The 25,062-nt window shown below is 41.2% G+C and overlaps 1 protein-coding gene across 3 annotated transcripts in view; it reads left to right on the plus strand.

The window, feature by feature from the left end:
* The window catches only part of NDST2 (N-deacetylase and N-sulfotransferase 2), a 75,908-nt gene that overhangs the window by 22,248 nt on the left and 28,598 nt on the right, over positions 1-25,062 (plus strand). For all 3 annotated transcript variants that reach the window (XR_004426584.1, XM_033148582.1, XM_033148583.1), the window contains exon 2: positions 2,846-3,037. The gene's annotated coding sequence lies outside the window, so the exon portion shown is untranslated. The remainder of the gene's footprint in view (positions 1-2,845; positions 3,038-25,062) is intronic.

Here is a 25,062-nt window from a genome sequence, read left to right on the forward strand (position 1 = left end):
TTGAAAGGACAGCATTAAGAATTGGAAATTTTCCTTGCATGAAAAATATGCCAAAGAAAGCTCCCCAGTCTTAAAAGCCTTGTGGCTTAAATACTGGTGACCAGAGCCAGTTTCAAGTATTTATTTATTTATTTATTTGCTTAGTATTTTTTTTTTACCTGCCCTTCATCCTGAGGTCCCAGCGTAGGTTACAATAAATTACCACCACCACAACAACCACAGTTAAAATTGTGTCCACTTTAAAGATCCTGATATTTACATATAAAACCCAAAAAAACTCTGGACTAGATTACCTGAAAAAAATCTCCCCCCCCCCCACCACCACCACTGTCCAGTAAGCACATTAAGAACAACAAATGGAACATGGTTCACTTTGCACATGGCAACACAGTGGTGGCACCAGTGTTGTGAAATGCTCTCCCTGCTGGAATATAAGGAGCTTTGTCGGCATTGGCATTTTGCTGGCTCTTGAAGACGCACGTGTTTAGACAAGCATTTCCCTGATCTCCTGACTTGATCCTCCATTTTCAATTGGTGTTTAACCTGCTTTAATTGTTATTGTAGGTCTTAATTGTTGCATTTTAATTTCAGCGTTTTGATGAAAGTGTTTTATTTTATATTTTAATTGTGTGCAGGCAGGTCCCTATTTGAGTGGGGGGGTTGTGTGCTGGGTCATTTCGCACGTCAACCCATTCCGCCCCCACCCCCCGAAAACAACAGATGGGTCAGCAGTTGCACATCAACTGCACGAGTGCAAAATAGTTGCCACATGTATTGCTATATTCCTTTTAGTTGGTTTTATAATTGTAAACCATTTAGAAGCTTTTCTTTGCTAGTAAACGATAGATAGATTAGATTAGATTTTTTTAAAAAAATTCCAGTAGCACCTTAGAGACCAACTAGCCTAAGTTTGTTCTGGGTACAAACCTTTGTGTGCATGCACACTTCTTCTTCAGCATCTGAAAAAGTGTGCATGCACACAAAGGCTTGTACCCAGAACAAAGTTAGTTGGTCTCTAAGGTGCTGCCGGATTTTTTATTTATTTATTTATTTTATTTATTCATTTCAACTGTGTCAGACCAACACGTCTACCTACCTGAAGATGATAGACAAACAGATAGATAGATAGATTAGATAATATTGGTGCCACCTCACTCCAAATCTCCTGATGACCTCTCCCAGCAGCTTCTGAAAAATAGCTTGCAGTACAAGGTGGAACCCTGTGGGGCACAGCAGGATGTGTTTTGCTCAGCTTTGCTCATTTCTGGTTGCAATTTAAGATGTTCATTATTACCTTTTAAAGCCTTAAACAGTTTAGGGCCAAGATAGTTTAAGGGCAGTTTGTTCCAGTTATAATTTTGCCTGTTCCTGTTGTCAGTTTGACAAGCCTCCCTATTTCCCTTGAGTTGCTGAAGTAGAGTTAAATGGTGGTGGTGGTGGGGACATCTCTATGGATTACAGATCTCCCCGTCATGAAAGATTCATTTTGCTTTTTCTCTTACTATTGCATTTTACTATCAAGTAAAGACGTCTTTGTTTAGGCAAGTTTCGATTTGCCCTTGTAGTTATATTGCTTTGCTCTGCTGTGCGTCAGTTACTGTGATTTCACTATATCTTTTTGAAGGAGGGATAGTAAATTTTAATCTGCCTTCAACAGTGTTAAGGTAGAGAGGCAGGGAAAAATGCAGCAAGAAGATTTTGATTGTTTTAATGGGGAGCCATTTTAAATTTATCATATTAATGGAACTGCTTAAGGCACTCTGTTGTGTAGCCTTATTTACTCAACAGCGGTGCAATATTTCAGAAGCCAGAGGACAACCTAGCTGGCTGCTAAAGTTCTGTTGATCGTTTTTCCTATAACATTTAAATATTAATGATGTAATAGAGGAAATGGAAGGATTTTGGACCATACATACATCTGCACATTTTCTCCAGGGAATTGAACCATTAAAAATTTGGGTTCAGTTCCAATTCATCAGCATTTTTTTTAACTCTTCAGTTTTGTTCTGGTTTGGACATTAACTTTAAAAAGAGGTTTAGTAACTGGTTCAGACATGTTGAACTGTTTGAAGTAATATTTCATGCAGAGTAATTTCAACCTCTTACTTTCAGTGTAGCCCTGAAAAGGGTTAACTTGAGATGCAAGTTTATGTGTAAACTTTTCTGAAGGTTTTCACATACAGAAATACAACAGGATAAAAAGAGGAAAATAAAACATTAACAATGAGATACAGTAAAAGGGAATGGGAGGGGAAATATTTGGTTTTTTAAATGTGTTATTCTTGTGCTGTGGAATATAAGGAACTGTGACTCTTCCCTAGGCCTTGGGCATGTTGTCACCTATTAGATGACCACATTGTGATATTGTGTCTGTCCTGTATTTTATTGCATAAAATTTAACCAATTTCAGATACAGAATGAAGGCATATACAGTTCCTGAGCTTTGTTGTTCAAAAATGCCAAAGCAATAGTTATTAGCAGATTATACCCGAGTTGTATTTTTAGTTTTATCTTATCTCTGTTATTAATTATTTCTAACTAATTATAGATGTATTAGGCCTACATCTCTTGAATTTTATGTCTTTGAAATATTTCAAATTAGTGCCCATCACATTAGGGGGCCCTGCAAAATGTCTTCTTTAGGCAGGAGTAATTCCTAGTGGATGAGGCGTTGCAATTGGTTCCATTACTTGCAATCTCTTTGAGGAAGTGGAGTGTATGCTATGCCCTTCTGAAGTCTTATCAGGTTACAGCATGCTTGCAGCTCAAAACTATATTTTGAAATGATATGTCATATAATAACAGGGATGAATAACCCCATCTCCTCTTGTTCTTGGACACTTAGGTTTCCCAGTACTAACGGATTAGAAGAAGGCATTCTTAAGACCTCCAGTCTGGTACCTTTGTAGTGGCTGCACTGGCCTGCATGTCTTTCCTATGCAAGATCTCCTTCAGACAATACCAACAAGTACCACCAACTTGTTTCTTACATCCAAAGCTACTGTGTGCGAAATGTGCTCTTGAACAGCATTTGCAGGTAAGCAACTTTCACTAATATCTGCTGATCTGAAAAGACCTGGTCTTAGAAGAGAGAGTGTATGGGCCACCCAGCAAACTCTATTACATGGGCTTCTTCTTGCTCAAGGGACCTCCACAGCAGTCTTTGTGTGGGCATAAGGTTTCTGGATTTGCTTGGAGCGGGGTTGTTAAAAATCTCTAGCAGTTACCAGGCTCCTTGGATGGTTACATGAAATTGTTAAAATATGGGAACCTGGGGAAAGGGAGCCGTTCAGTCTGAATGAACTTGCTTTGGTTTTGCTTTTATTTAGATTAAGATGGAGGAAACCTTTTCTAGCTTGAGAAACAATTTAATGGTTCTGTGTTGAACTTTTTCATCTTGAGCTGTAATTATATACCACATCTAAACAATAGGTTGTACATTGGGAACCAATCACCCTTTTCCCTTGTATCGAAAACAGTAATAGACCATGTATGGACTCAGGAACCCTAAGCCAGTCTCATCCTCAGTTCTCTTTGGGGACCTAGGAGTCATCTACTAGGGCTTCAACCTTAATTGATTAAATGACATTGCTTCATTAAAATTTTGGGTCTGTTTAATTGGGCATTGCCCCAATATCACCCAATCTTTCATTTTAAACCCTTGTGACTCTTCTTTCCTTTCCCTGTCCCTTGTTCCTCCAGAAAATGGAAGGTCTTTTTCATGCTTCCATAGACACTTGAGAATTGTGCTCTGAATTCTCTGAGAGTTCCTCCCATTTCTTAGTAGGGGGCATTATTGGAGGAAGCAGCACAGCATGATTTTTCCACACTGATTTTTTGCCTCCCTGGTGCTGTTTTATAAAATGAGGATAAAAGAGTTGTTCTCCACTGCTGTTGGGCACCTTTCCCATTGGGAAATGGATTACCCAGAGCCCTCTGCAATGATGCTGGGGCCTTGTGCTAATATCCCTGTTTCTGGTGGGAGAGGGAACCCAGCCAAGAAGGCACACTTCACTGCTGCTGGCACAACCTTTTGTGTTTTTTTAATTGGTTCCTGCTTTGTTGCCTGGATGGGCATAAAAAAGGGAAATTTATTCCAAGATGGTCTTTGGGAAGAGCTGAATGTATGCCTGCAATTATGTGTGAAAGATCATATATTGAGTTCCACTGTCCACCTGGGTTTTGGAGGTGGGTAGGTGTCTAGCAGAAATATGCAGCAAACATTTGTCTTGCTAAATATTAAGAGGAACCCCAGTAAAGAGACAGATGTAATACTAAGTGACTCAAACAATGTTATAAGAAAACTAGCTGGCCCGGCCACACCTTGCTGTGGCTCTCTCTCTCTCTCTCCTCCCCCCTCTCCCCCCCCGTTTTCGCCTGGTTTCCCACAGCTTATCCCCACGAACTTCTGTGTGCTCCATTTCAGTATAATAATAATAATAATAATTTATTATTTATACCCCGCCCATCTGGCAGTCTCTCCCCCCCCCCCGTTTTCGCCTGGTTTCCCACACGTTATCCCGATGAACTTAAGCCTGCCTCCTCTCAGTCTTTCTCTCCCGTTTTCGCCTGGTTTCCCACAGCTTATCCTGATGAACTTCCACCTGCCTCCTCAGTCGTTGCCCCTGTTTTCGCCTGCCTCCCCACAGCTTCTCCCATTGAACTCCTGCCTGCCTCCTGTTTGTCTCCCCCCCCCCCCGTTTTCACCTTCCTCCCCACAACTTACATCGCCTGGCACCTCTCCGTCTCTCCCCCCCACCCCCACTTTCGCCTGCCTCACCACAGCTTCACCTGTTGAACTCCTGTGGTGTGATTTGTTCGCCATCCTTGCACTCTCCCTGGTCACCCCGAAACTCTGTTGCTCACTGTTGTATAATTGCAAATGGCGCAGCCTGAGGCAAGGAGTTGTATTTGCGGCGGCAATTGAAGCGTGTTCCGGCCACTCCCCCGCCAGCAGCTGACCTCAAGTTCTGCTCTCCCTCCCTCCCTCCCTCCCTGTTCTATAGTGTGCTGCATTTTACGTCCACTGGAGGGCGCTATGTTTTTTTTGTAAAAAAACACATTTTTAGGTTTGATAGGTGTGGTTTTTCTTCAATGTAAGTACATCAGATCACTCCCATATTGCCATAGAAAGTTGTGTCCAAATTTGAAGGCAATCATTCAAGCGGTTACAGAGCAAGGCTTTCGCTAACAAACACCCAGCTTCAACATTTTTATATATATAGATATTATATAATCAGTAAATTAACCAACTAAAATCTGGTAAATAATCAGTTTTAAAGTTTGTTTAATTGGGTTGCAGCCTTATTAAATACTCAATTTTAATGTTCGTTTAATTGGCTTGCAGTCTGAATAACTACACTTATTTTAATGGAGCCCTGACTTTAACAAGATAAGCAAACAGCTTATTGGGAGTGTTAGAGGTGTTAAACCCATTCCTTATCTGTTATTTATTGACTGCACATTGCACACGCATCCCAGTGAGAGTCCAGATCATACCCTCCCTTCCACACACACACACCACAGGATCAAAATACACATTTTTAAGCTGGGGGGGGGGGTCAGAGAGGAGAAACTGTAAACGGTATAAGATTCAAAACACCCGCCACATCTCTGCCCTGCTGCTTCCTTGTTCAAAAATCCTTCAAGCTGCTTTTCTATTGCTGTTTTAAACTGGAATCAGGAGGCACTTTCAGGCTTGTCCATATTGCTACCTCTTGCTTGTAAGTGGTTGGTTGGTTCAATAATTTTTTACTATGCAGTTCAGGGGTCCCTTTACCTTTACCTTTACCTGTACAGTAGACAGTCCTGGTCTACTCAGAAATATTTCTTAGTTTACTTCAGTGAGGATTATTCTAAAGTAAGTGAGCTTTAATGATCCCCTTTCAGTTCTTTGCCTGGAAATAAACCTATAGAAATGCAATGCATTATTCACTTCCTAACAACTGGTTGACCCTTTTTGCAATGTTGTAGTAAATGCTAACTTGGCTGAAATAACTTCTCTTTTTCCAAGAAAACAAATTCAAGCTGTGATCCTAATCACTCATGCTAGTGAGTGAGCACCATTGACTTGCCTCTGAGTTAACATGTATAAAATTACACTGCAAGTGAGTGTTGAACAAGATATTTGTTTGGGAGCCATTGTCCACTGTAGTTGGGAGGCAACATAAGACCTGTAGGTCATAGTCAGCATATTGTGCTTCCTGAGTGTGTTTGCCAAATTGAATATACAGCAGGGCTTTTGTGACCTTAAAGCCAGCTCTGGTGCTAGTGTTTGCTTAGAAAGTTGGAGAAAACATTTGTCACGCACCGAAACGTTTCTAGATCTTGAAACTGACTGCAGTGCTCTTAGGAGAGCCAGTGTGTTGTGGTGGCTTCAGTGTGTATTATGACCAGGTTGGGCAAGGTTCAGATTGCTGCTCAGCCATTGGGCTTATTGAGTGACCTTGAACAAGGCACTCTCTCAGCCTAGTCTCACAGGAGTTGTGAGGATGGTGGGGGTGCACACCATATACGTTGCCCTACATTTGTGGGAGAGAGGAAAATGTTATAGAAGGTGATGATTATAGCTACATTAATAAATGTATAATTCACGATAATCTAATTAAATTATGGTGGGCAGGGGGCAAGGAAGTTAGCAGATGATGGATATTATTTTAAAATATATAAGATGTCCAGTTAGTGATTGATTGATTGATTGATTGATTTGCAGAATGTTTTAGTGGAAATTTATTAGTAATGATCACAGTGGCTTCTCAGATTTGGATAATACAAACAAGCTATTGGGAGGGCTTATAAATAGAGCAGTACTGTATCAAAGAAATGCCAAGTATGCATGACTGCATTTTGAATCAGGCTCTTGCAAAGTGGCATGTTTCCTGATTTATGTACTGTATGTAGTATCTGATATGTAAGGACCACCTGCACCCTTAGAACTTGCCCAAACCCTACAGTCGCTCTTGAAAGCCCTTTTCTTTGTCCCACCACTAAGGATGAGCCTATTAGTGGATATTAGGGGCAAGGATTTTTAGTGGCGGGCGGCCCTCAGTTGTGAATCTCCTTCCTTGGAGAACTCCACTTAGTTCCTCCCCACTAGTACACAGGAGAAACAAACCATAATCTGTTCCTCGGTGTTATGTCCAAACCAGAGGTTGTGGTTTGTTTCGCTTAAACACATGACTATAAGTAAACCAAAACTAATTGTGGTTTTCTTGGAGTTAAAAAAATGCATCATCCCTAGTTCAACCATCATGCTAAACAAAGGATCATAGTTTGTCCTTTTCCAGTCACAATAGTGCTTGCTAAACAAAGGCTATAGATTAGAAAGCCTCAGGCCTTATTCTTTATTTCTTTTATTTTTAAGAATGATGTTTTGTGGTATTTGTGAACCTGTTAGCTCCGTTACTAAGATATTGTAAGACAAATTGTCACTAGTGAATGTTACTTGAGTGTGATTGACAGCCCTCTTGTACCACTTTAGAGGACAATGGAATGTGCACCTTGAAGGGAGAGAACATGCTTGACTTCCTATTTAAGTCTAAAGTTAAAAGGCTTCATGAACAGCATTAAGTAGCTTCACAGTGCAGATCAAATACCGATTATGATGGAGAAAAAACGTGACTTGGAAATGTTGAGGAAAGTTATTTCTGCTTGATTCATCTGTTTTTAAAGGAGTGGTAAAAAGAAGATAAAAATAACCAGCCAATTCTACACAGTCCTCTTAAGTTCTTTGTGACTGGCTTGACTTTTGCACCTACTCATGAGCCAAGCTTTCCCACGTGTGTTATAAGCATTCTGTTACTTCCTGGCTTGGATGTGTGTGGAGTTGGGCAAGCAGTTTAAACTTCCCAGGATTCCGGTGTTAGCTTCTAGCCCTTGCAGTTACGGGGGGAAATCTGTGAATGTTACCTGATTACATGTTGGCTAGACTCCATGTGGACTGCAGGAGGAAAATAAGCAAATTTATTTATTTACTTATTTATTTCATAGAATTTATGTACCACTTGATTGGTTGTTTTTTTAAAAGAAACCTTCAAAGTGGTTAGCTAAGGAAAAAACAATATACATATCTTGTCAGCTATGTATTTAAATGTACATCTAGTTTGGCCCCTACATAATACATAATCAGTCCTTGGAGGAAATAGAGGAAAGCACTGCTATCTCACAGAAGATTTTCTCTAATTAGTGTTGGACAAGGCAACACTTTCATTGTTTCTCAAAGCCCCATCTAGTCCTGACAAACAGGCATGCAAGAGCTGAGCCATAAGTGATGGCTGTATTCAAATTAGAGAATGCTTATTTTAACATGCCAATTCACTGCGGTGTACCAAGTATCAAAATATAATAAAACTGAGGTCCCTTTCTGACATAATTTGCTGCAACCAAAGTGTTGTAGCTCCTGTTGTCTCTACTGCAAATGACTACCAGCCACCCAAGTGTTCTTTCCCCCTAAACCTGTGGGTAGGATTCTACAATAGTCAGCTCTTAGAACACTTACAAATATCTTCCTCATTAAAATACATGTAACTTTACTCAATTAACTTGGTTTAATCAAGGTCATGGCTTAATATCAATGTCTAGTTACGAAATAATTGGAAAAGTTTTTTGCCATAGTTTAAATCTTCCGGGTTGTACACCTATTGCTCCTCTGCTATGTATGTGATTATTCTCTCTGCAGAAAGTAGCAGTGAACACAGCTGGTTTTCTGTCACCCTCACCACAGGCTTAACAGAGTGTCTGCTTGACAGATTGTGATTGCATACATGTGCGTCCGAAGGAGGATACAAATACTAGGAGATAAAACACTCAGTGGTTCATTTAAGGTGGATGCAGCAACGCTACTTTGGCATGTCCACAAAATAATTTCAAAGGCAGCTTATGATATGCTATCACTAATATGCTACTTAATCTGTTATAACACACCCAGTCTAATAATTCTCAAGAGTTTAGAAACAGCACAGAACTTTGTACAGGATTAGCGAAAGGAAAAACTTTAGAGCCATTCCACTTCCCTATGCGATATTGCCACCTCTGTCGCCATATTGCCAACCTCAAACACAACACATTCTGATGCTTAGCAAGAATGCAGATGCAGTGATTCTCTGAGGACTTATTATTATTGTTATTATTATTAATTCTTAGGGTTGGGGGAATGAATATTTTTTAAAGGTTTATACCTTTAAAAAACCGTTCGTTGTTTCTAATATGTTTATATTATCTGATTGTAAGTTGCTTTGGTGGGTGCAAAATGTAGCATATCAATATTTTTTATAAATATATGTTTAAATCATTTAGACAATAAGTGTAAAAGGTCTAGGACTAGTTGTCTTCCATCTATATATACTTTTCTGTCAGGTGTCAATTGTAGCCTGTTATCAGGATTAAATATTTTGGAATCCTGTAGTATTCTAAAGGCTGTTTTGTACCATAATGGAATTGGGTTAAAGACTTTGGGCCACACAGAGAGTAATACATGTGCAATCAGATACCACAAAGCACCTGTTGCACTCAGGTTTCTGTCAAATCATTGCAAAGTGGAAATTCAGATCTGATTGATGCTCAAAAGTATGAGGAGGTACAAATCCCACAGATCTGTTTCTTATCAGGTGCTCCACACAGTAAACAAATGCTGACTGATGGCAGAGCTTTTGAACAGATGAGTTTCAGATAATGGAAAGAACCTTGGCTGTTTCTCATCTCCAGTTTGGCAGCTAGATTTATAGAAGCTGAAGAACACCTGAAATTAGTTGTCTCTCTCGTGATAATGGCAAGTAGAGTCAAAACAGGCCTGTATAGTGGGGGTCCTGGGCAGGTATCTGCCATTAGTATTGAATTTAGAGTGTGTGCTCATTTTAGTTTTCTGTTGGTGAGAATTCAGTGGTTCCTGTTTACACTGCTGCTGTTTCTAAGTGTGTCTGGGTTATCTCAAAGCTATGGGTTAGTTCTACACAAGTTTAATCAACCCAGGCTGTTGATCCTGTGCCTTACCTATGGCAAATCTCAGCTGTTTTTCAGTGGCGAGTGGGGACTCCTGTAAGAGCTTGGAGGTCCTTGGAGCAAGCCAGTTTAATGCCAAACTTCCCTTTTGGTTTGTCACTCACTCATTGTTGAAAATTGTTCTGTTGTAACTGAGTTGAGAGAAACTGACAAGCAGATGCCAGAGTAACTATGGATTCTTTTTCACATCACAGAAGAAAATCAGTGTTGACACATTTCATCTTCGGAATAAAAGCATTGAACTTTCATTTTCCACACTTCATGAGAACTGTTGCAGTGCAATTAAAAGTCTGACATTTTTGTTGCTTTCTTTGATGTAATTCTACCAAGGTATACTATGGAGCCCTCTAGTTTTAGATCAGTGGTTGCTTCCAGATGTTGTTGGACCACAATTCTCATCATCCCTGTCTTAAGTATGGCATATGCTGATTGATTCATGGTGGTAAATGTTCTGCCTGGGTTTTTACTATGGTATTTTACTTACTGATTGCAAATCATAGACCATCTCTTTTATTGGAATGTATAAGAAATAATTTTTATATCAGGATTTGTAGTCTTTGGTGTTATGTTTTCATTTAGATACATAGTGCAGCTTAGAAAAGCCATGTTTGCCCTGGATATTTTAAACTGTGGAAATGTTTGTTGAATTGTCAGTAGTACATCCTCTAAACAGAATGTCTTAACATAGAAAAACTCCACCAAGCACATCTATGAACATTGTTGTATTATAGTTCCTCACTTACATGATCTCTGGGTATCTCTCCTGCTAAGAAGTGGATTCTGTTTAAATATGGATCTTATCGTTAATTTATACTTTTATTGCATTTTGGGGTTAGATAAAAAGTTGTGCGTTGCTGTGCTGAATAGTTTTCCTGGCTAGTCAGCTACTTCAGGATGGCTGCACTCTTGATGACCCATCCTTACTGAACTTCTGGATCAGACTTGTGTGATTTTCCACCTTCTCATTCAGCACTTCCATCAGGAACAATGGATCTTATTGTTGGGGTGTGTGTTTATCTTCAACCTATAAGTATTGCTCTCTGTGTGTGCTCCACGGAAGCTTCAGTAAAGTGGTCAAGCTTGCCAACATGAAACCGTTGCTTTAAGCGGAGTTGTTTTGCTTGGCATACACAAAACACACACTTTATATAGGTTGCACAAAGACTTTTCTCCCTCTGGTCCCAGAGGGGTTTCTGTACTTCAGAGCCCTTGCTGAACAAAATCCACACACAAGTTCTAAGTCAATTTGCACAAAGTCCTACAAGAGCTTAGAGTAGTGGTTGCCAACTGGTGGTCAGTGGAGCCCATGGGGTCCACATAACCCACCCGGGGGTCCGTGGCACCACTCACATAACAAAAACTACCATAGAAATACCATAATTTTCAAAAGTAGGGAGTCCGTGGCTTGGCTTTTGAAAAAACAGGGGGGTTGCAGTACTGAGCTAATTGAGAACCATTGGTGTAAAGTTTTCCGAGTCCAGAAGTCTGGCAATTCTCCAAGTCTCCAAGTGTTCAGATAACTCCACTGTTCCATGGCATTTCACTCCTTCCTGATAACCACCCACTACCCACACCATAATCAGAGCTCTTTTATACAGATGTTACATACCTAATCTTCCCAGTAACACTGATAAGGAACTCATCAGATTCAGCCAGGTGCATCTCAGGAATGAATCAGCTCTTTCCTCACTACTAATGGAATTAACCCATTAACACTTATAGCTTTTAAAATGCACAACACTTGAGCAGCCATATTCCTGGTTTCCCAGTCCTCGGAAGCATGAAGAGAACAGAATGATTTTATGATGTGACAGTCAACTAGTAGCATAGCTCTCAGTAGATCTCCTTAGTGTGTGATAAAGTGGTGTGAGGGCATAGGGGTTAGCAAGCCTGTGTTTCTCCTTAAACAGAAGGGTGAAGTTTTGCTGCCTTCTCCACAGATGTTAAAAATATCAAATAATCCATACTCTGGCCCTTATTGTAATCATGGAAATGAATGGTTTATCAAAGCTCTCCCTCGCGGATACCATCTGTCAAGTACAGAGTGAGAGTGATGTTTGCCTCTGCTTCCTTGCAGTCTCCTCTTTGCTGTGTAAGAGATGACAAGTGTCAGGTGCAGGGAGAGCAGGGAATTATTAGTGCAAATGTCAGCCCTCTTGGGAAAAGATGTTTTAACTCCTTTAAAAGGACTCCATCCCCTCCAGTCAAGTAATCCTTGTTAGAAAACCACAATCTGAAATGCCACCACAATAAAAATACTAGTCCAGTAATTTTGAACCTGTATTAATTATTGTGCCATCTCAGATCTGCACATTTGTAGTGAGACTGGAGCGATTTCAACAGTGACAAGGTGGGATATCACTGAAAATCCTTTCTTTTTCAAAAGTCAAGTCATGGGTAAGGTGAGGGCACACTCAGAATTGTGTTTCTTAGGGGAAGCTGAATATTGCCCATATTAACAGATGCACAAAGAATGTAGTTATGTTTTCCCAAACAAAACTAGAAGGATAATCACTTACAGGTATAGCAAAGTTGCTAAGTCAGATTACCTGGTTCTTGCAGAAGACATTTGAAAATCAGAATTATTATAGAATAATGAGATAGTCATAGTGAAACTTACTGGTTCATTATTGATTGACAGACAGAATGTGACAGAAGATGCCACCTGTAGCTTGGCATTGGCATTTGGGGGGTTTAAATGGGTTTCATTAGGTGCTAGGTAAAGATTTATCTATCTAGAGATGTTTTGTGCTGTCTTCCTCATAATGTCATTAGAATGAGCACAATGCCATCAAAGTTAAGTGTTCTTAAATCACATTGATTTTGGTGGGAGAGTTAAGCATCTACTTTCTGGTCACTTTGAAAGGGAATGAGAAGTGAGTATCCTTGGCTGAATTACTTCTGGTATTTGTCACCTCAGCCAGTAAAATTCCTTATCTATAAGTCAGGAACTTTAGTTAAACACATGTTTAGGAGATCTGGAGCATGAAGTACCACAGACTACATCAGGAGCTCCGAAGCAGTATAACTGGAGTTACCAAACTATACAGTAGGAGCATGCTACTGGTTCTTGTTAGACTTGAAGGTGAAGGGCAACAGCCAGTTTCTAATATTGAACTCTGATGGCATAGTTCCCTAGATCAGGCCAAGTGTTCTGTTCTGGTTCTGCAAGAGGAGCCCATGGGGCAAGGCAAGTCAGTTGTTGTAGCACAAAGGAGAGAGAGAGCTCTTGGTGAGCATCTAGCTCTGCTTTTCAGCTTTTACTTCCAGTCTTATCGCTTTATTTTCTGCCCCCTTTCGGAGGACTAGAGTGAAGTCTCTGGTCTGAAGACAGGCACTTCCTCTGCCTGGTTAACTCTGTGCCCTGTTGGACTGGCAAGTTAGTATGGAAGGTGCACAGTTCAGCAGGAGAAGGTGCCCATGAAGAACCTAGCTGTAGTATCCTGGGCCCTGGTGCTGTGACATCTAGTTCCGTGGCTGCTACCTGTTAGCATCTTCATTGATCCCCTCAACACTAGCATCAGAGCCAGGAACCCAGTCTGGCTCCTTAGCCTGTTATTGGTCATTGCTGGACTCCAGAGCTATGACACCAAGATCCATCTGTCCCAGGACTCTGCTTCCAGCAGTGGCTAATCATATACCTTTGGGAAGCTTCCAGTGCATTATACTAATCCAAACTGGGTGTAAGCAGGGAATGGATGATTGTGGCCAAGCTATTTCTTGTCTCGGAAGGGCTGTAACTGACGAATCCAACACAGCTGGTGAGAGGAACTTCATGATAGCAGAAGCCTCCTGGGACACCAAAGACAACTCTAGATATGATAGTATCCCTACACTGTAACCCTGTCCAGAATAAGCTGAAAGCTTCCTCCCAGGGCAGAATTATTACTCACCAATGTGTTTTCCTACTTGTCTGGATTGAACTGGAGGAAGCAAAAATATAAGGAAGGAGAAGAAGTGGTGTGTGTGTCAGAGAGAGAGAGAATTTCCTAAATCAGTGGTTCCCAATTAACTAAGTGCTGTGGACCCCCTGTTTTTCAAAAGCCAAGCCATGGATCCCCCCCACTTTCAAAAATGTTGATATCTCTATAGTAATTTTTGTTATATGAATGGTGCCACCATACTCTCCAATATGTCCCAGTGCAAAAACCAGGATGCGTGTCTTCCAGGCTGTGCTCCCGTGCAAGTCATGTGACCCACGCATGTGTTTTGGGGTGTGGCGATCTCGCATGAGATCCATATCTGGCCATGATCTCTCAAGCTTTTGGGCACCATATTCTCACATGTGTTCACTTCTTGATGGTGCTCATAAATCAAACCTATACTGAATATTCCCATTTTGCTCTGTCTCATTATGTATTCTGACTTTTATATAGTTGCTAGTGGTTAACCACAAGAGCATTTCAGGTTGTGTACATTCATACGGTTGCTGTTCTTTTGAGTCTTCTTGTTTTTGTTTTTTTTACAAGCAATGTTTCTGTCAGAACAGTTAATGTTTCAACACTGAAACTGTCATTTTCCACTTTAATGTGCCATTCCTCTCCCGGCTCTCCATTTTGCTCTGTTTAGTTTTCTGTTAAGTAATGGAGAACGACTTTTGCATAATTTCTTCAGAAGACAAAGTATAATTAGCTGTTAAAAGCAAAACATATCTGCAGTGGAAATAGGAAATGCCTATCTTCATGATTCTTTGGGGCATTATTATTATTATTATTATTATTATTATTGGATTCTAAAAACAATTTATCTCTTAGCAGAGGTATTTACTTGATTTCAGAGCCTCTCTCAACTGAACTGGATATTGCCTGGAGATACAGCCATGCCAAAGGGACTTCTTTTCCTCTGGTGAATAAATCCACCAGGGAACCTTCTTACTTTGTCATTTTCATGTCTTTAAGCAACTGTGAGCATGTGACAGCTTGAAAAAGCCAAACTCTCCGGGCAATTTATCAGTGCATACCACTGTGTAGTGTCAGGTGCTGTTGTCTGTCTGTGTGGCCTCCATTAGCCCCCTCCTTTTCTTTTCCTTCCCTCCCTTCCTCCTTACCTTATTGAAGTGGCTTTTTGAGTTGTCATTCTGCTTGGCAGTTTGTTATAGTGTTCTTTTTTTAATTCTCTTGCCATGGAAACAAAAGGGAAAGTCGGGGTTGTTGCCTTCCCCCGAACCATGCAGCACTACTACAATGTGCTCTTCTGCAAGGGATAAGGTAGGATTTGCTTCATCTGTTCTGTGTGTGAATCAGCGGAACGCTTGTTTAGTTTCTTCTAAACAAGAAATGCTTTTGATTTGCTGCCAGATTCTTTTTGGGTGCTCAGTGAATGGAGTTCAAAGCCTTGCCATGGTCAAATGTTTGGTGTATGTAAACGGATTTCATAAGGACTGGAATGAATCTGCAAATCCTTAGAAGAGAAATGTGAATTAGATAGGTGTCGTGAGGCTAATTGTGGAATTCTGCTATGCCCAGCCTTTCTTTGGACAGTACCACGGTTCCTGCTGTTTCTGGAATTTCAGTGAGTAACGTGAAGACTTTCCAGAGTTGTTCTGGGCAAAGGACAGGATCCTTCCCTTCATGTCCTTTAAATCTATGTAAACCTTGCTGTGTTTTACTGTGGGTGTAGGTTGTTGTATACACATGCAGTCTCCATCTCAAATAGATGGCAGAGGAGTAAACGCATACCTCTGTATACGATTAAAGGAACTGTGTTTTCACAGACTGCTATTGACAACTTTGGAGTAAAGAAAAAAAAAACAGCAATGGCATTTAATGACTACTGGGCAACATAGCAACTGTGTGGTCAATGAAAGAATGAAGGGAAGGGCATTTCACTGGAAGCACTGGTCATGTAGAGCTAGCAAGTGCTTCCTTCACTTCCCTTAGGGACCTAAATAGTTTGTTTTAGCCGACAGAAGCAGAAATTGTAAACCACATAATGGGCACAAAAGATAGAGAAAATGCTTGGGTTTCCAACTTGCAAGGTGAGGTATTTGAGGTATTTTACATTTAAATGTGATGATCTGCCTGTTTGGCAAAAGAAAACCCTTCTTGGTTTTGAACACTTCAGATCCATTTTGTGGATTTCAGAGATAAAGGTAAAGGGACCCCTGACCATTAGGTCCAGTTGTGTCCGACTCTGCGGTTGCAGCGCTCATCTCGCATTACTGGCTGAGGGAGCCGGTGTACAGCTTCCGGGTCATGTGGCCAGCATGACTAAGCCACTTCTGGCGAACCAGAGCAGCGCATGGAAACACTATTTAGTAAAAGATAATTCAGAGGTATCTTTTAATAAAATCAGGGGCCATCAAGAGTCTTTTAGGGCTTGTCTGCACTTACCTTTTGCCACACATTTTCTGGACACAGGTCTGCAGTTAAGAACTCTGTGCCAGATCATACTTTATTTTTATTTTTGCCCCAGAGCGAAAACCTGCTATTTAGTGTTCACTCGGAGCAATGTCAATTCAAGTTTTAAGTGGATTGCCATTTGCTCCAATTGATCTTTAAAGAGTGTGGTTTTGTGGGGAAAGCTTGAGCAAAAATGGGGGGGGGCATTTGGACATGGAGCTTTAAAGCGCCTGGAGAAAATGTCGGAAAGGTAAGTGTGGATAAATCCTTTGTTGTTTCTTCTTATCTGCTCTCTGGAAGGTTTTTATTACAGTCGTGCTTCGTGTTACGAACGCTGCGTGTTGCGTTCATCACGGGTTCCGAACCCGGAAGTACTGCAATGGGTTACTTCCGGGTTCGGCGGTTTGCACATGCGCAGACGTGTCAAATGACGTCATGCGCAGAAGCGCCAAATCGCGCAGCAAGCATGTGCAGACGCAGTACTCAGGATGCAGACTGCTCATCATGCGAACAGGGCTCCGGAATGGATCCCATTTGCATCCAGAGGTACCACTATTGTTGCTTTTGATTTTCTTGTAAGCCTTTTACTGAAATAGTTCTATGCCCACTTTTCTGTTTAAAAATACTCCACCTTTTTGTTTAAAAATACTCATGTATTTTTTGTTTAAAAATACTCATGTATTTTTTTTGTTTAAAAATACTCATGGTGGTTTACAACTGCAATGTAAAAAATCAGCTCGTGTTCTTACAGTGTGGGGAGAATGCATATGCTTACATTTCCACCTCAATTTTGCTGAAAATTCTTAAAGAGCTTTAAAAGAAAATGGGAAAGGCTGAGATTGTATTCTGCTTTGGGAATTTACCTATTCCATGACTTCTGAGAGTCTACTTCCCCTGGATTGTCAATTGTTTTAGCTGCTACCATGTGTTCAGTGGCTCCCCCATGATTTAAATAAACCAATAGAATCCTAAAAGAAGTATGAAAAATTTAGGATTTTGTAAAGGTTGCCACACTCCACGTTGGCAAGATTCCACAACTTGCCAATTGCTAATAAAAGCGTTCATTCTTCAAACCCAGTCAAGCAGTGGATCAAATTGAAAGTGGCCTGGTTTTGTTTTGTTTGTTTTTTCAAAAAAAATTTTTTTATAAGGTCAGAGATAGAGGGGGAGGATGATGCAACAGTGCTGTATTGCAGCTGTCATCTTGTTAGTGATAGGAAGTAGTATGTTTGCAAAACTGACCTCTCAGCCGCTGAGAAGCTTGCAAAGCTGATAGCACTCAGGTCAATGTACTGTGCTTCTGCTCCCGTTGCCATTGTGGAGAGTAGGAAAAGCAGCTCTGGAATTCATACCAGAGCCCCCTTGAACCAATTTTCATCCTTTTCTTTCTACTGTCCGGTTGACCTGATGAGTGGAAGTGGGAGAGCTATCTTCTAAAAGGAATTGTTTACAAGGAAATCCTTATCACATTTTTAATCTGTTTCCTAACCAAAATGTTATGGGGGACTTTGTCAAATGCATTACTGTAATAAAGATAAATTATGCCCACAGAATTCCCATAATCCATTAAGAAAGTAAACTGATGACAAAAAGAGAGAGAGATAAGATTAGACCAGCAGGGTTTATTTTTGCAAATCCATACTGGCTCCTGCTAATCCCTACATTGTTACCAATAATCTGAGCAAGAAGCGTCATTGCAAAAAAAGTGGTTGGAATAGCAGACCATGTTTTAGGACCCAGGAAACATAGCTTTAAAAATCACCAGCTTTAATATAAATCAATGCAAAACATAATTATTTGGGTTTGAGTTCCATTCAAGCAGCCATGTGATACTAGTATTCAACCTCTTTTCTCTTTCAGCTGCTGTCACAGCCTCATTGTCTGTTTACAAGTACCGTAGGTTAGTGAAGAACTCTGTTGAATAGGACTTGTTCTCATTAATGATACAATTCCAGAAGCTCCCCTTCTAGATTTTATCATACCAGAGCTCAGGATTCTCTATTGCTGCAAATACAAGAACACTTAATTTCTGAATATGGGTATGTAAGGATGAGGTTGATTCTATAGCAGGGGTCAGCAAACGTTTTCAGCAGGGGGCTGGTCCACTGTCCCTCAAACCTTGTGGGGGGGCATACTATTTTTTTTGGGGGGGGGGAGAACAAATTCCTATGCCCCACAAATAACCCAGAGATGCATTTTAAATAAAAGCACACATTCTACTCATGTGAAAACACACTGATTCACAGACCATCCACAGGCTGGATTTAGAAGGCTATTGGGCCGGATCCGGCCCCCCGGGCCTTAGTTTGCATACCCATGTTCTATAGCAGGGGTCCCCAAACTAAGGCCCGGGGGCCAGATGTGGCCCAATCGCCTTCTAAATCTGGCCCATGGACGGTCCAGGAATCAGCCTGTTTTTACACGAGCAGAATGTGTCCTTTTATTTAAAATGCATATCTGGGTTATTTGTGGGGCCTGTCTGGTGTTTTTACATGAGTAGAATGTGTCCTTTTATTGTAAATGCATCTCTGGGTTATTTGTGGGGCATAGGAATTCATTTGTTTCCCCCCCTTCAAAATATAGTCTCCCCCCCCCACAAGGTCTGAGGGACAGTGGACCAGCCCCCTGCTGAAAAAGTTTGCTGACCCCTGTTCTATAGTGTTCTTCACAGCATTACCCTTACAAAGTTAAGCAGGAAAGGTGCATAATTATTCATAATCTGCCCCCCCCCCCGTGAAGAAGGAACTGAAATTGAAACATTGCATTGGAAGTTTTCTTCAGTATTAAATTACAGATCAATTTGTCAAACTGATAGCACAGTGCAGTTGAGAAAAGTGAAAGCAGGGGATATGCATGCCTTCTCATAATATTGAGGAATGTCTCTTCCTTTCCATTGTGGCTCGAGTCTTAAGATGAAAGGCATACATTCTTTCAGGACTTGACAGGTGCTCTCAGGTGAAGAGCTGGAGCCGAGGCGCATTCCAGCATTGAAGAGGTATCTTTAAAATGATGCTGTCATGCCAGTCAGTCTGGGTTGGAAGGTTGAATAAATACTGAAATGCTGGAAGTAGTACAAGAGCATTCCTATATATAATGCTGGATGGGGGCATTTGGTTCTTCAACCTGGGGCGGGAATAAAGCAATTTTGCACACCTGTGAATGTGCTTGGCTCCTTCTTCCTTCAGATGCTGTTGCTTACCGTTGTATTACTTTGCTCCTGGACCACTCCCCTGGGCTCTCCCAACAAATTTAGGGCCTGGGGTGGGTGTCTAAAGATCCTTTGTTTTCCATTACAAAATGCTCAACTCTCAGACTGAAGGTAACAAAGATTTTAGCAGGGGCCTTCATGAGAGGTGCTTCTCTACTTGTAAAGCTAATATCTCTCCCACTACACCTGCTGCCTTCAATGAGAAATGGTTAGGAGAAGTAGAAGTGGTGAAGACAGAGGAGCAGAGGAGCTATCCGGTCCTGGGAAAGAGACAATTTTCAGGTCCGGCTCGCAACTAACAGAACCTCTTGCTATTGGGAAGATTGATAACAGCAAAGGCATTTGTCTCTGTTAGAAGAGGAGGGAGGTTTTAGTACCATATGCATCCCCTGATCTTCCATTATGCTGCCGATTCTCATTTCCTAATCTCTCTCTCACTCTTTCTCTCTCCCCCCTCATACCCAAGTCCATTGTACCTACAGAAGTTAATACTACACACTAGGCACATTTTCAAGTGCTCAGATTCTATATTTGCCTGAACGAAGTATACCTGCCAAAACAGCGAGTTTGTTTCATTTTGGAAGTTAACACTCAGGTACAATGGCTCTATGGCTTCACTATGCAGCTGTCTGAGGAGAACATGCGTTGGCCTTCTCCTTCAGACCTTTTAAATTCTGCTGGAATCCTGTTGCGATTGCATGCATTTCAGATAATTCTGTTGCCTTCTAGGAAAGGCCCCTCCCAGGACACTTGCTTCTTGAGCCTCAACAAATGCAGCATTTAAATTGAGAGGTTCTAAGGAGCAGCCACAGTTACCTCCACAGCTCAAGTTGCCACTTCTTTTGGCTGTTATGGCATTTTTAAAAGAACTGTGTAGCAGCTAAAGGCAGTTCAGGGCAGTGGAGAGACACAGCGGCAAGGCAGTTGATGAAATATCTGTAGGGACAGGTGCAGCATCTCACACACCTACTCTTTACTGTTCCAATGGGTATGTTTTATTGGTTTGTTTGTGACATGCTGAAATTTGTGATCATTGCAAATCTCTGGGGAGCTGCTGTGGCTGAAAAGGTGGTTTGGCTCACACCTCACATCAAACCATAGTTAATGTTTAATGGGAACAAGTAGCTTGGTAGCACAGACTGCTTTATTCCTCCCCTATTTCTGGCTGCAGCAGGATGAAAAAGCCACAAGCTTTGTTTAGTCATGTTGACCAAACCTGGACTTCTGTTTGTTCTGCCCCACCCATACAAACAACCAGAAACAGTATCCAAGGTTTGTTAACCACTTGTGGTCTGTGTGGGGAAGACAAACCATAAGCCCAGATTCAGATGTTGCAAGCTAAAGCTTGTAGTTTGTTGCTCCCAGTGTAACTTGGCCAGAAGTAGGGAGGGAGTGAAGCAGGTCACACATTTGCATTAAACCATAGTTAAACATTAGCTATGGTTTGGTGTGATATGCGAACACAGCCAGTAAATAAATAGCAGTAAAAATCTCTCCTTCCTTGTCTCCCTTGCGAATACAACTTACCAGCTATTTCTTGCTTCACTTTACCCCTATTAAGGAAAGGGACAAATATGATATTAGCTTCTAGCTCCTTTTGCTGTTGTGTCTCTCTACCAGAGCAAATATTTTAATTACTGGTACATTTCTCCTTAAGCATGTGATGACTCCCTTGGGGCAACCTGTGGATGCTTCATAGGAATGCTTACCTGGAAGTAATTCAGAAATTATGACTGCTCATATTCACTTTGGTTAGTAAAACAGCTATTCCTGGATTGTTATAGCTTGACCACAGTTGTGCATGCATTGGTAACCTCACCGCTTGATAACTGCAATGGACTCTACATGGGGCTACCCTTGGAGAGGCTGCAGCTGGTGCAGAAAGTGGAAGCTAGGTTGCTTGTAGAGGGAAACTACTGTCAACATACAACAGCTTGCTTTAAGGATTCACACTGGTTGTCAATATGCTACTGGACCACGTTCAGGATGTTGGTACTAATGTATAAACCCCAGGGCCAGATTACTTGTTGCTGTAGTCTTTGGGAAAATTTCTTCTGCAAGTTCCAAAGATTATGGAGGAGGGCTTTCAGCATGACTGCCCCTGTTCTGTGCAATAGCATTCCTGTTGAGATACGACAGGTGCCCACTATCTGCACTTGACAATTTGTTCCGACAGACTTTCTCTGCTAGATAAATGAGTCTTTGCCATGATTTTCTATTTTGTATGGTTTTAGTTTTGTTCTAAATTTATTTTATTTTTAAATTATGCTCAAATAAAGGGTTTGATGAAGGCTTTACCAAATTTAATCATAATGATCTCTGTTTCTAAGGTTGAGAAATGAGTGCCAAAATGGCACCTTCCTGATGTGCCACCAGGCTTGGGAGAAACAACCTTTAGAACATAAATACAAAGAGGAAGATATATCCAAAGCAGCCAAATGAGGACTGAGCATGCTCAGTGACTGTGGAATGCTGGCTGATAACAGGAGCAGGGGTAGAATGGAATGAAGTGGCTGGAAACCTGAATAGGAAGATTCCACACTGCAACATTTTGTTGCAGCCCCTGCACTATCAATTTAAATCTGATCTTTTGAATGCAAGATTTTGATTTTAAAGTGGTATAGAATTCCACCGACCCACTGCATATCCCTAATAGTGTATCTTAAGAAGCATCCATATATTTGAAGTGAAAGCCTTGCATAGCAACGTGTGCCGATGAGTCCTCTTGGATCATTCAGGTTCTGGTGTCTGAAGCAGATGCCTAGTTCATTTAAGTCCCTACCACTGTGGATGACTAGACCTTGAAGAGCTGTGTTGCATCACTCGAATTAGAGCAGTGACCTTTCTGTGCACTTCGATTGTCAGGACATGAAGTCTCTTTTCTCAGTCTAACTTCTGCAGTTGGCACTCTGCCTGCTTGTGCTGCTTCCAGTCAGTTAAGGTGGACTCTAAAATTGCTGAATGCTGAAGAATACGGTTTATAAAAGGAAACAGCCATTGATGTTTTCCATATGTGACTGAAAGAAGGAAGGATACAAATCTCAGATTTTACTAATTCTGTCTGTGGTTTATTAGGCAGACAGTGAGCAACTTCAATCAGAATGTGTATATGTGTTATCCAATGGGCCTTAAATGTTAGGCTTATCTACATAATTCTATACGTTGATGGATATAGTAGACTCGTCTTTTATAGAGCTTTCGAAGATTCAAAATGTTGGGTTTTTTTTTCTTCTGCTGCCAGGATGCAAACACATTATAGTGGTACCTCGGTTTACAAACTTAATCTGTTCCAAAAGTCCATTCTTAAACCGAGGCGCCCTTCCACCGTTCGGATTCCATTCTTAGACCGAGGTAAAGTTCTCAAACTGGGACAGTATTTCAGTTTTGCAGAGTTTGTAAACTGAATTGTTCTTAAACAGGACTGTTCATAAACCGAGGTACCACTGTACTATTTTTGTATTCCACTGTGTGCCTTTGAAGGGTAGTAGAGCTTTTTACTCATGTAACCACACAAAAGTCCTATGTAGACATAAGATTTGTTTCTCCTAGTCACGCTTTGCACTGGGAAGGAACCACAAAATCCTCCTCTATCTTCCTTGGTTCAGTTTAATCCGCATCAGTTGTGGCCATGGCTTTTACACTTGTTAGGTTTCCACCACTACCCATAACCAGAACTAAGGCATCTGATTTGAGTTGGCCATGGTTTTCAGTGATGGGAACGGGGGTGGCACTGTGGTCTAAAGCACTGAGCCTAGGGCTTGCCAATCAGAAGGTCAGTGGTTCGAATCCCCGCAACAGAGTGAGCTCCCGTTGCTCGGTCCCAGCTCCTGCCAACCTAGCAGTTCGAAAGCACGCCATTGCAAGTAGATAAATAGGTACTGCTCCAGCGGGAAGGTAAACGGCGTTTCCGTGCGCTGCTCTGGTTCGCCAGAAGCGGTTTAGTCATTCTGGCCACATGACCCGGAAGGTAGCTGTCAGCGGACAAACGTCAGCTCCCTCGGCCAGTGAAGCAAGATGACTGTCAGGGGTCCTTTACCTTTTTACAGTGTAAACCAATGTAAACAGCAACACTGATATAGATATAAAGCGACATCATGATTGAAGCAAACCATGGAATGGAGGGGTAGATTTCTGCAGAAAAGAGGATGGGGGGAGGAGTACACTAATGCATAGCCTGCTTCTGTTTCTTCACCTTGGTTAGGCAACTAGAGATGTTGTACTGTATTTGTACCAGGTTACAGACAGAATGTTGAATCTATTGATATATTGCAAACAACACACATAATACTGGAAAGGAGCAGAACTTCCATGCTATCTTTAGACTTCAGAATGATCCTCCTGGTGAATACACACCTGTCAAGATCTAAATCAACATTGAAAGTTTTCTAAGTAGCCTTGGAAGACATGACACTAGTTACTTCTCTCGGTTCTTTCCCCCAAATATCCCAGCATGATACAAATGTTTGCTGCCCAAATAAAATAAATGTAGGCTGAGCTTCAGACAACAGTGCTTTCTTCAGGCCTAGTACATTAGAGGGTATACTTTTACAGTATGCCACTGCAAATTGAGTGGAGATGTTCATCTGTCTACAGAAAAGTAATGCTTCTCTCGCCCCTTCTCATTTTATAGCTCCCCTTTTCAGAGCTGCCAGCCAACTGGAAACTTTCCCACCATGCAGAATGTATGCAAAATGCCTCGCCTTCAGACAAAGATACTCTCCATAGAATCCCATGAACCCTTTTCAGCAGCAAGACATTATTGTTGGTATGTTGTGCTTGACATAGGCTCAGTCCTGATTGGGCTCCATCTGGGTTTATTACTACTACTACTACTACTACTACTACCAGTAGTTGAGAGTGGTGACGTTTCAGCTCCTTCATATCAACTAAGGTTGATCACCAAGGGCTAAGGTGTTCATTTCTAGTCCTTCTCTTCTGCTTTTTAATTGTACCTAATCGGGAGTAAATTGAGTCTAGAGAAGTCATGCTCTTCTATAAGGCTTTTGGTACTGATCGAGGTTGTTTCTAAAGGTTTGTTTTGGTTACCTCTCGTTTGGTTTTGTTACCACTTCCTTATATTGTGGCTTTGTAATGGCAATGTTCCCTTGACTTTGCTTTATATTTTGTTCACAAGTTGCCTAGAGTTCATTTTACAAATAAAGGCAGCTTATGAATTTTCATGGTCATAAACTATCTCCATTGCCACCCATATTGTAAATTCTAATAATGACACAGCCAGAGAGGAGGAGGAGGAAGCTGCAAAGATTTCAAAGAAGCCTTTGTTTTTATGGGGGCAGTGCTTAATGATGTGTTACTAAAAAGGAGTCAGAGGAATAAATATATAGCTTAAACCTGCCCTGGCTGCCATAAAACCAGTTCCTTTGCTTCCCTCACAGTGTCAGATACTGCTGCCTGGTTAAATTATGTACATTAAGCATTTTTGCATACATTGGTGCCTGTTTTACCCAATTCCATTATTGCTTGCTGTGGAAAGGGATAAGAAGATATGCAGGAGTC

The sequence above is a fragment of the Lacerta agilis genome, chromosome 5, assembly GCF_009819535.1.
Source record: "Lacerta agilis isolate rLacAgi1 chromosome 5, rLacAgi1.pri, whole genome shotgun sequence".
In the NCBI taxonomy this organism is placed as follows: Eukaryota; Metazoa; Chordata; class Lepidosauria; order Squamata; family Lacertidae; genus Lacerta; species Lacerta agilis.